The following is an 8,048-nucleotide window of genomic DNA, read 5'->3' as shown; positions in this document are numbered from 1 at the left end:
TGTTGACAAAGATCTGACAGGGTGGGAGATGGAAGGAACAAGATAGTGAACAAACCAGGTATTTAGATGTAAATATAAAACCCATATTGTTCTGCATTTCAGAGGTACAGGATTTGACAATCATTACCCTGAAAACAGCTTTAGCTCACTGCAGACTTCCTCTCTTCTCTGCTCATTTTCAGCAACAGAGCCATCATGAAGAAGGATGTTCAAAGACATCACATCTATAACCTTTGCCAAAGGCACACACAATCTTTCGAAGAAGACTTTTATTTTCCCTGTCACCTTTAATGCTGGATATACCAGCTGAAAGCTGAATTCCAAGTATAAGGTCACTGCACGGAAGCTTCCTAAAGACACAGAGCTTGAAAAGAAATCTTTCCGGAATGTCACTCCTCTTTCAGCTCACACTTTCCTGATGCAGCCCAATGCACTAATTGGCCTTGCTGTCGATGACAGGCAAAGAAAAAAAAAGAGAGAGAGAAACAACATCATCATCATTTGTCAACATCTTATCCATGTGCATAATGAGCCCAGGTCTCAGTTCACAGTAATTAATTGAGTGCACCCAGGAAATGACCAAGGAACAGCTTCCTTGTTCACATGTTGTATGAATGACCGTGTTCTTTCCCTGGAAAACAATCCTGTGCATTTTCTCCCATTTGGATTTTGAAAGAACCATTTGGAATTCTCAATTATGATAATCAGATGGCTAAGAGTTTACATTTTTCTCCAAGGTTTTAGAACTGGGCATTTTACTCTTTTATAAAGGGCTTCTCTGGTGGCTCAGTGTTAAAGAGTCTGCCTGCCAATGCAGGAGACCCAGGTTCGATCCCTGAGTCAGGAAGATCCCCTGGAGAAGGAAATGGCAACCCATTTCAGTATTCTTGCCTGGGAAATCCCATGGACAGAGGAGCCTGGTGGGCTACAGTCCGTGGGGTTGCAGCAGTTGTACATGACTAAGCAACTGAGCACACACCCAAGAAAGTAAAATAAAACTTGGGGGCCATTTCCTTCTCCAGACAATCTTCTAGACCCAGGGATTGAACCCAAGTCTCAAGGGTCTCCTGCAATGGCAGGCAGATTCTTTACCACTGAGCCACCTGGGAAGCCTTCATTCCTTTTCCTGGTTTAACCTTGGTTAACATTTCAGTCTGTACCACTGCTGCACACTATGATCAGTCATATCCGACTCTCCAATCTCCTAGACTATAGCCTGCTAGGCTTCTCTGTCCAAGAGATCTTCCAGGCAAGTGTATTTGAGTGGGTTGCCATTTCCTCCTTCAGGGGATCTTCTCAACACAGGGATCCAACCTGTGTCTCCTGCATTGGCAGGCCGATTCTTTACCACTGAGCCACCTAATCCAGCCCAACAAACACTGCTATTTCCCTGAGTTTCAATTACCTTAGGAATATGATGAGGACATCAAAAATAAAAACTTAAACCTTTATTCCCAGTTTGTTAATCCTAATAGACAAAATTTTAGTTTTCACCAGCTTGGATTATATTTTGAGTATCTAGTTGCTTTGTGACCTGCCAGAAAATATTGACTTCATAATAGTGGAGGAGTAAAAGCCATTGACACGTTTGGTTATTAGTCAGTGAAGGATCCCAGATTTGCTTTGCTTCAGAGACTCACCGAAAACTGTCACATTTATTTCTTTGTTTACTGGAGCTCAGTTATTTTGCACCTGCGATTGTAATCTCCTCAAAGGGCAGGAAACTGGTCTCAATGTAAAAGTTAAGTCAGAGCTAAAGACAGGGGTCTCCAGGCTGCTGCAGCCATGTTTGATCACAGGGAAACCTCTGGCTAGACGCACTGGTCCACAGGAGAATGTAAAGTGAGATCTCTCCCAGGAGTCATAAAGCTTAGGATCCTTCAATCACCATTCAAAGCCAGATCCTTCCTGCCTAAGGAGAACAGCATTAAATGGCAGTCCCGCTGAGTAGCTTCCAGGCTGATGCTATGTAAAGCATCTTGGTGCTCTGTAACCATGCTATGTAAAGCATCTTGGTGAAACTCTTCATTACCATTTGAAAACATTGGAGGCTTTAGAACTGCTTCAGGTCTTTCAAAAACCCATCTTGCATTCCTGCTAGCAGGAAGAGATTCAGTCAGCCAGTCACTCCTCAGCCCAGAGATTCAGAATCATGATGCCATGTAGCGGCATCTTGCATCTCTTTAGATCACCCAAAGTTGAATCGTCTAATTGTTCATGCTCAATTTATTTGTGCTCCTTGGCTGCCTTCACATGGGCAGCGCAGACAGTCTGAAAGGAGGGCAGAGTGTAAAAAGCATTCCAATTAGCAACTGGTAATTCCAGTAATTGAGGAATCAGCCTCGAGGCAAAGGTATTGATTCATTTTGATAATATTATATATGCTGTGAAATTCTCTAACAGTTAAACCGCCACTGAGATCTACAGAGGTAATAATACGTGCTTAATAATGTTTCACACAACACTACACATCTGAAAATGCATTTCACGACGTGCACTTTTCGGCTTCACCGTGAATTAGCACGCAGGGGCTTCGTGGACACTGCTATCAGCACCGAATCTCAGTGTTGGGCCAGAGAAATCTTCCTGTCAATACCTTCAGAGTGGATAAACCTGTATGCTTATCTCCTTTCATCAAAACAGGGCTTAAGACACAGTCACTCGTCTCAGGACCCAGACCAGAACTGCCATGGTCATTTCTGAGCTTTGGTAGAAAGAAAAACAAACTATGGGCTTTCTCTAGATACTTTAGACAAGAAACTGGCTTCGGCTGTTACAATGAAGGTTTAGCCTGTAGCAGTTACTGGTGTTTGTTCCTAAATAAGTGAGGACACTAACCTCCTGGGACACTGGAGTAGAATACACGAAGGACTCGGTGGGGGGGTAGGGGGGGAAGCAACTGCAAATATATTCCCCAAAATTTGGGAAATGTTTCCCAAAACAACGGAAGAGCCCATCTCAGAGAGGGCACAGGAGCCTAGGGCAGCCCAGAATGGGGTCTGGTTTGTGTTGGGTAAAGTCGCAAAGGCTGACCTTGGCATCTGAAGCCTTGGTCTCCACCTCTAACTTTGTTTCTTGCCTGCTGGCGAGGACGCATGCTCCAACCCTCTCCTAGGGACAAATCACGCCACCCTGCCTGCCTTCAATGTTTGTTCCCAGACTTCACTCCTTCCTATAGAACAATTCCATCAATCTATGGATGAGATGAGACTTTCCTTTCTTTTCAAGCCTGGCTCTGTCCCATCTCCTTTTCCAGAAATCTTTCCTGCAGCCCCAGGTTTCACTCCCTCCCTTTCCTACCTTGTCTCACCACTGGTGACGCTGACCCACCTGGGCACAAGGCCGGTCTCACACTCCAGTCCCCTTGCTGCCCTTTGCAGAGCCTGAGTGCAGTTGAGTGTCTTTTCTGGAGGGAGCGTATTATTTTTGCTTTTGCTTCTGTTCTTGCTTCTTTCTGTTGCGGGGGAAAGACCTCTGCACATCATTCAGAGGCTTTGATACTTCACTCCCAACATTTTGAAAGCTGCAACATTTTATCCAGCCAATATTCCTCAAAACCAGGAAGAGGGAGCAGGGGAGAAGGCAGGGGCGTGTGTTGTTCCAGACCTCAGCAGTATCTCAGGGGGAGCACTTAGATGCCTGAGTCTGTACAAACTTAATAAATGAGGGACCTGGGAATAAATCAGGGCAACTCCGCGAAACACTCCTGCTTCTGATATGGCCGAAGCCTGACCATCAAGGGCAAGGCAGCTTATTCACAAAGGCAAGTGTAAAACCTCCATGTTTCGGATAAGATTTAGCATTGATAGGGCTTCCCAGGTGGAGCTAGTGGTAAAGAACCCACCTACCAATGCGGGAGACAAGAGATGCAGATTCAATCCCTGGGTCAAGAAGATCCCTGGAGGAGGAAATGGCAACCACTCTGGTTTTTTTGCCTGGAGAATCCCCATGAACAGAGGAGCCTGGCAGTCTACAGTCCATAGGATTGCAAACAGTTGGACATGACTGAAGCGACTTAGCACACTAACACAGATAATTCATTAATTCAGCAAGCACTTCTTGAACATCTAATCTATGCCAGAGCTCATCTAAGTGCAGGAGGTTAGAGCCATTCACAAGGCAAGCGCTGCCCCTGCCCTCATTTACCATCCACACCTGAGTCAAGAATGCTCCACATGAGTAGGAGAGGAGTTTAGTTTCCAGTTTCCTCTGTGCCTATGGGATTCAGGTTTTACAAGGTGAATAGGAGTTTGCCAGGAAAGAACAGGATGCACAAAAGCATGACATTTTGTAGTCATGTGAGTTACTTAAGGAAATGTAAATTGAGATTCAAAGATAAGAACAGAGCTAAAGTGGCCCAGACTCCTTTCATGGAGTGCTTCAAAATCCCATGAAATCAGAGCACTGCAAAATCTTATCTTGGCATGAATGGACTATAGCTTTTTCAGTGGCTCTAGATTAAAGCCCCAAATGAATTAAAAAGGTATCTACTCTCCTTCTGTGTCCACTCTGGCTTCAGAAGCAGCAGATAGTAAATGACATACATTATGAGAGTGGGAGGGACCAGAACTTCTCTTTCCTGAGGATTACCTCCCACCCCCATGACTACCTTGGGGTCCTGCACATGGGGATGAAGTCATTGCCAGATTCCTGAAAGCAGGCACTGCTGATACATAGCAAGGAAGGAAAAGGACCACCGAATACATCAGCAGATCACACCCACCTTCCTGTGAGGCATTCCTGGAGAAACTGCTCCCCACATGTCCTCTGATCACTGCCAGTACATCTTTATGTCCTGGGGAAAACACATTATTTATCTTATCCCACTCCTGTGATATTTATCTCATCACATTAAAATTTGCACCATTCCAACAGCTTTGTTTATGGTAGCATGCAAGATAAATATTTTATTTCCTGATGGGTGCTTGGGTTTTCTTTGCCAGCATTAAAATCAGAGTACTGGAGATAGGAATCTAGATATTTACCAGTACAAGGAGATGATACACAGATGCTAATGAAAGCTCTGAGGGTAGTTTTCCGGGCTGTTGAATGTAATTTCTCACATCTCCAAATGGTTATAATAGGGAAACACCCTGAAAAGAATTCTCTAATGGCTGTGCGTATATAGCAGGGGATCGTTGGAAAGTTAATTAGCCATGAAAAGCAGATCTTTCCTCATTCACTCATTATGGTGGTCTGTGTCAGACTGAACATTGACCCTCTGTGCCTCTTTCTTTCTGCCCACTTTGTCTCCTTGCCTCAAACCCTCACCTCTGCCGAGTTAGCTTTCCTTTAAAAACCAAGATTAAAACTCTTATCTTGCTTTCTCTTAGCAGCTCCCCAAACCTCTCAGACAGAGGTACCTCTTCCTCTCTGTGTGTAACAGTACCACAGGTACACCTCCAGTATAATAATTAATACATTTTAAATTAATGTTGTGTCTACCTCACTGCATAGTTCACTGGACTACGATTCTTTAAAAATGGAGAGCATACTTTATTTTTCACTGTATTTACTTCAAACCACCTTTCAAATGTGCGCTGAATATGGCAAAGATCTCAGCATCTATTAATCAATCTTTTCATTCTTTCTGGCACCCAATACAGGTTTGGTTAATGAACAAATGAATCAACAAGGCAGGAGACCTTGGTTGACTCTAAGAAAATCACTTTTTTTTTTTTCCTGTATTCTCAATGAGGGAATTCAGTAAGTATTGTGTTTGACCTAGAAGGCATTCATGTATTCATTAAATCATTTCACAAGAATTTAATATGTCGCTAATAGCAAGCAGGACACAGGGAAGATGCAAGCACCTAATCTCAAACTTCATAGAATCCTAGGGGGAAAACTGGGAGAAGCCAGGACTAAGTAAGTACCATAAAAGAATGTTGCCAAAATGGTTGCTAGAAAATTCAGAGAAAATGTAAAGTAAGGGCAGGATCAAGACACTATAATTTTGCTCCTAACTTCCTAGGACTACCCACTGACTCCAGGAAATGGTTGGCTACAAAATTTTGCAGACTCAAGACTCAGAAATGTGCTGCTATTGATCTTTCTTAATTCCCAATATGAAATCTGGCACCCAGATAATTTTTTTGTATGGAGTCAGCCTAGTGCAGTGAAATCTCAGTTGTTCAGCCTAGACTGAGGCAAAGGCTCCAGTCAGAGATCTAGTCCTAAGTGTACTGGGCTGAGATCTCCGAGCATCATGCCTGTGTATACACTGTGTAAAGTGGGGGCAATTCTTCCAGGCTAGATCACACTGCTTTCACCCAACATACTTTAGGTGGGTTCACTGTTCTTGAATGAAGTTCCTCTGTCTGAAAATGCAGATCTCTGATAATGAGGATCTCTGCTCGAGTCTCCATGAAAAGCCTTACATACTATGCCAGATCCACTTCATTCCTAGAGACCATTCATTACATATACCACACAGCGCCTTGGCACAAACACTGAGGCTGCTAACTACAAAGGAAGACAGAACTGAGTGACTGACAACACAATCCTAAGAACAATTAATCACTCCACATCTGATTTCCACTTAGAGCAGAGCGTGCAGCAACCTCGCTGTCTATCATCTGCCCCAACTTTCAAGCAGTAACGCACCCTACCATTTCCATACTGAACAAGCAATTAGCGGAACGATATACTGCAAGCTGAGCAAATCTTGCCATGATAAAAGAACGGGTTTCATGTTATCTTTTCCTTTGTATGCCAAAGATTAGAAAATACAAATTCAAGGGACTGAAGTATCTACAGTACAAATTGCTGATGTTTATTGATGCACCCTCCTCCCCTGCAAGAAGGAGAACAGTAAGGAAGCTAGACTAGCTGTCACCTGGAGTAAGAGGTAAATTTGGCCTTGGTGTACAGAATGAAGCAGGGCAAAGGCTTATAGAGTTTTGCCAAGAGAACACACTGGTCATAGCAAACACCCTCTTCCAACAACACAAGAGAAGACTCTACACATGGACATCACTAGATGGTAAACACTGAAATCAGATTGATTATATTCTTTGCAGCCAAAGATGGAGAAGCTCTATACAGTCAACAAAAACAAGACCGGGAGCTGACTGTGGCTCAGATCATCAACCTCTTATTGCCAAATTCAGACTTAACTTAAAGAAAGTAGGGAAAAGCACTAGACCATTCAGGTATGACCTAAATCAAATCCCTAATGATTATACAGTGGAAGTGAGAAATATATTTAAGGGACTAGATCTGATAGACAGAGTGCCTGTTGAACTATGGACGGAGGTTCATGACACTGCACAGAGACAGGGATCAAGTCCATCCCCAAGAAGAAGAAATGCAAAAAAGCAAAATGGCTGTCTGAGGAGGCCTTACAAATAGCTATGAAAAGAAAAAAAGCAAAGGAGGAAAGGAAAGATATACCCATTTGAATGCAGAATTCCAAAAAATAGCAAGGAAAGATAAGAAAGTCTTCCTCAGTGCTCAGTGCAAAGAAACAGAGGAAAACAATAGAATGGGAAAGACTAGAGATCTCTTCAAGAAAATTAGAGATACCAGGGACACATTTCATGCAAAGATGGGCTCAATAAAGGACAGAAATGGTATGGACCGAACAGAAGCAGAAGATATTAAGAACAAGTCGCAAGAATACACAGAAGAACTGTACCAAAAAGATCTTCATGACCCAGATGATCATGATGGTGTGATCACTCACCTAGAGCCAGACATCCTGGAATGTGAAGTCCAGTGGGCCTTAGGAAGCATCACTACAAACAAAGCTAGTGGAGGTGATGGAATTTCAGTTGAGCTATTTCAAATCCTAAAAGATGATGCTATGAAAGTGCTTCACTCAATATGCCAGCAAATTTGGAAAATTCAGCCATGGCCACAGGACTGGAAAAGGTCAGTTTTTATTCCAATCCCCAAGAAAGGCAAAGCCAAAGAATGCTCAAACTACCACACAATTGCACTCATCTCACATGCTAGTATGGAGAAGGAAATGGCAACCCACACCAGTATTCTTGCCTGGAGAATCCCAGGAATGGAGGAGCCTGCTGGGCTGCCATCTGTGGGGT

The 8,048-nt window shown here is 43.3% G+C and overlaps 1 long non-coding RNA gene across 9 annotated transcripts in view; it reads right to left on the bottom strand.

Moving 5' to 3' along the window:
- Window positions 1-254: 254 nt before the first annotated feature.
- Window positions 255-8,048, bottom strand: part of LOC123465304 — a 410,488-nt gene continuing 402,694 nt past the window's right edge. For 8 of the 9 annotated variants that reach the window (XR_006640506.1, XR_006640503.1, XR_006640511.1 and 5 more), the window contains 2 exons: window positions 4,724-4,795; window positions 255-446 (listed from right to left, as the gene is read on the bottom strand). This is a non-coding gene — a long non-coding RNA (uncharacterized LOC123465304). The remainder of the gene's footprint in view (window positions 447-4,723; window positions 4,796-8,048) is intronic. The other variant, XR_006640504.1, reaches the window with a different exon arrangement.

Source organism: Bubalus bubalis, chromosome 23, assembly GCF_019923935.1.
Source record: "Bubalus bubalis isolate 160015118507 breed Murrah chromosome 23, NDDB_SH_1, whole genome shotgun sequence".
NCBI classification, from domain to species: domain Eukaryota; kingdom Metazoa; phylum Chordata; class Mammalia; order Artiodactyla; family Bovidae; genus Bubalus; species Bubalus bubalis.
The sequence above is the reverse complement of the archived record's forward strand: the minus strand, read 5'-3'. Positions and strand labels throughout refer to the sequence as shown.